The following is a 3,964-nucleotide window of genomic DNA, read 5'->3' as shown; positions in this document are numbered from 1 at the left end:
GCACAGGCTGCTATCACCTCCAAACCTCTGCCCAGCCCTCACACAGCAGCAGCACGAATTGCCCTGTCCTAGCCCCCAGGGTCATAGTCATTCCTAGAGAAGAATGGGCTTCTGTGTCCTGCCAGACAGACTAGCTGGGATTGCTGGACACATTAACACCCAGAAACTGAATTCCCTACCACAGCCAAGCTGAAGAGAGGTTGACCTAGAGGTCAGATGCAGATGTGAGATGCATTCCATTCTGAGGGCAGCAACTGTCTCTGCTGTGTGAGCCTGAAGTGTCTCTTGACATCTCTGAGTCTCACACTCCATTTCTCTAGAATGGAGATCATAATACTTATCCTTGCAGAGTTACCACGAGACCTAAATGTAATCAACTATATGGTCCTGCTTTTAAAAATGTGAATATTTTACACTCTTTACCTATTGTTTTACTGGTGTCCAGAAGTATCTGGCCCAGTATCATCCTTCTTTCCCTCCCAGAAACACCCTCTTTCCATGAAGCTACTGTCAGGTGAGCTACACTGATGAGCGAGAAGCACTGGTCCTGATACACACAGTTGGAACTCACAATATATTTTCCCACTGGAACAATGGCATGTATGAAATTTGGGTGTTGGGGACAGAAATGATCATATTTCGTATTTTAATTATTGTGAGTTAGATTGATTTTTCAGGAGTTCCCTGAAAACCTCCCCCTGCATTTAACACTTTTTCTGTGAAAGGAAAACACTCCTGATTCATAATAACTAAGCTACAAGCAAATCTTTGGAAGCCCGCCCTTCTGTAAGCAGGGTTCTACCTGTGTTAAATCACCTTCGGATGCAGCCATTCTGTGCCAACCTGGTGGGCTAATGACACATTTGTGGATCTCAGCGTGTCTGTAATATCACAAACACAGGTGTGGTCTCCTGCCTTTCTCTGCAGAGGAAGGAAGAGGTGAATGGAAAAAGCGTGGCAACTTACTTGACTCTCTTATCCTGCAGTAGGTGAGCCCTCTGCATGGGATCTTTGAGGGCTGAGAGCGCTCTTCTGTTAAAGGAACGTCTGCAAAAGACAAGACAAATACATTTGAACAGTCCCAAGGGGAGGCAATTTCAGAGTAGACACCTATTTCTCCACCAGAAGCAAAGCAGATCCCAGATCCTAAAATCAGGCTTGAGGAAGCAAGAGGAAGCATCCAGGAACCCCAAAGCAGGCAGTGGATTACCCATTGGCTCTGGGTAAAGCCAAGAGGGTTTAGAGAGGGATTTGCACTGTTTTGAGAAGCTTGCAGCTTCCTGATTCAACTCCTCTCCAAGGAAAGAGGCTCAGTAGACCAACCAAGCCACTTTTTCTCTCTTAAGGGATGAAGACCAAAGATGCAACTTGCCCAGCTGTCTGTTATGAACTAAATTGCATCCCCGCAAAATTCATATGTTGAAGTCCTAACACCTTGTACCTCAGAATTTGACTGTATTTGGAGACAGGGTCTTTACAGAGGTAATTAATGTGACACAAGGTCATGAGAGTGAGCCCTAATCCATTATGAGGGGCATTTATAAAAGGAGGAGATTAGGACACAGACAAGAATGCACGGAGAAAAGACCATGTGATGACTGAGGGGGAAGGGTGTGGCCATCTACAAGTCAAGGAGAGAGATATCAGAAGAAACAATCCTCACAACGCCTTGATTTTGGAGTCTAGCCTCCAGAGCAGTAAGAAAACAAACGGTCATCCAGGATGTGGTCGTTTGTTATGGCAGCCCTCGAAAACCAACACACAGTAGAACAACACCAGAGGCAAATCAGAAAGAAAATGAGATGCAGACTCCAGCAGCCTGGTCTCCCAGTCAGGACACAAGCCAGACCTGGACGGAAGTGGTCACAGCACTTCTAGCTCCAAAATAGCCACTGGGCGGAGGCTCCTAGTTCCTCCTCCCTCCAACCCCATGCAGCCTGCTCTGTCCCCGTCTTCTCAGGCTCACTCAGTGCAGTGTCTGCCTGCATCCCTCTATCAGGGGCCTTCCTCTGCCCACAGAGGGAGTTATATACAAGCCCGAGGAATGAGGAAGAGAAGACAAAAGCAAGATGGAGCCTCACTGTCTGATTTTCCCAGACGTTCCCAGGAGGACCTGGTTATGCAGGGCGGTCTGGATTTTTAGTGCATACACCATTAGATGCCTCTTTCTTACTCTGCTTAGCACATCAGGTCTGTAGGTTCTGGCTCTTAAGGGCCATGTAGAGTCCAACTAAAAAGGGCAGGTGTTTGTTTTCCAACCCAATTTCCTTCTAGTGGCGGAAACACCAGCAGCCCTTTCCCTTCCCTTCCTTGCCCACTGACCTCCACTCTCTTCCCTGTTGTAGACAATGGTGTGTCTTCTATGAAATGCATTTCTCCACCAGTCATAGCACCCATTCTGAGACAATCACAAGCTCAGAAAACCCTAACTAAAGTAGGTGCTGTTTTTTGAATGCCTACCATGTGGCCAGCACTGTACTAGTCACTTTACTCACCATATTTCCAGTCCTCACAGCCACCCTTGCAGGTGGGAATGACCCTCCCTTCCTAAAGATGAGAAAACCTGAACTGGGAGTGGTGGCTCGCACCTGTAATCCCAGGGACTCAGGATGCTGAAGCAGGAGGATCGCTTGAGCCCAAAAGTTTGACGCTGCAGTGAGCTATGATCCCACCACTGCACTTTAGCGTAGGTGACCAAGTGAGACCCTATCTCTAAAAAAAAATAAATAAATAAAAATAAAAATAAAAGATGAGAAAACCAAAGCTCAGGAGAAGTAACTTGTCCAGGGTCAGGCAGCTGGCTCTAGGTAGAGCTAGGACAGAAAGCGAGCTTTGGCTGACATATTTGCTTTGAACTTTTCACTCTGCAACTCTGAAGAAAAAAAGTACATTTACACTGTGAAAGTCTATACAATGAAAATTGGATTTTCTCCAATTCTTATTGATAATGGGAGACATTAAAGAGAAAAAGAGAGGGGCCAGACACAGTTGCTCATGTCTATAATCCCAGCACTTTGGGAGGCCAAGGTGGGCAGATCACTTGAGCCCAGAAGTTTGAGACTAGCCTGGGCAACATGTAAAACCCCATCTCTATTTAAAAAATATATACAAAAATTAGCTGGACATGGTGGCAGGAACCTGTAGTCCCAGCTACTCGGGAGGATTATTTGAGCCCAGGAGGTGATGGCTGCAGTGAGACAAGATCACACCACTGCACTCCAGCCTAGGTGAGAGAGCGAGACTCTGAAAAAGAGAGAGAGAGAGAGAGAGAGAGGAGAGAGAAATCTTCAACAAGCACAGAAATGCCATGACTTCTAAAACTAAGATCTGATCTGTAACTTAAAAACCTTCTGTCTGTTTTGCCTGCAGAGAAAGCTAAATTCCTGTGGCGAATGAAGCTGCTTTCCAATGCTTGCTGTAATAGCCCTCTGGCATCTTTCTTTCATAACATCTAGCACAATTTGAAGTTACATATTGGGTGATTGTTTGATTAATGTTTGTCTTTCTGAAATTCTGAGGTAGCATCATCATATAACTTACAGTGTAAATGGGAACACTTTTGAAAGTAAAAGGAGATGTTATTAATAATTATTCCAGGACAAGAAGGAGACTGGAACATGTGGTCATCCTATGGGTGAAGCAGAGACCAACCCTGGTTTACTTGACATTGTAGTCCCAGTGCCAGATTCCATACTTAGCACATAGTAGATGCTCAATAAATAAACATGATGATTGATTTAACAATGTCTTTGAAATATTTTTCACTATTTTATCCCACCATATCTTTCAGGTTCTACTTACTGCAGCTTCTAACATATCCCAATCCTAGACATTCAGGGGTCCCCGTTTAGCCATTTTGAACATAACATATATTGTCACAGCCTCAAGCTTTTATGAAACTGTCGCCTCTGCTCACAATGCGCTCCCCTCACTCTCCACCCATCCTTAAAAGTATTCTCCACTC

The 3,964-nt window shown here is 45.1% G+C and overlaps 1 long non-coding RNA gene across 1 annotated transcript; it reads left to right on the top strand.

The window, feature by feature from the left end:
- The first annotated feature begins 508 nt into the window (after positions 1-508).
- LOC126934947 (uncharacterized) lies at positions 509-3,741 on the top strand. Its single transcript, XR_007719160.1, has 2 exons — positions 509-2,142; positions 2,507-3,741. It is a non-coding gene; the product is annotated as an uncharacterized LOC126934947 (long non-coding RNA).
- Positions 3,742-3,964: the final 223 nt, after the last annotated feature.

The sequence above is a fragment of the Macaca thibetana genome, chromosome 14, assembly GCF_024542745.1.
Source record: "Macaca thibetana thibetana isolate TM-01 chromosome 14, ASM2454274v1, whole genome shotgun sequence".
Classification (NCBI taxonomy): Eukaryota; Metazoa; Chordata; class Mammalia; order Primates; family Cercopithecidae; genus Macaca; species Macaca thibetana.
Note: the sequence above shows the minus strand (reverse complement) of the source record. Positions and strands in the feature narration are given on the sequence as shown.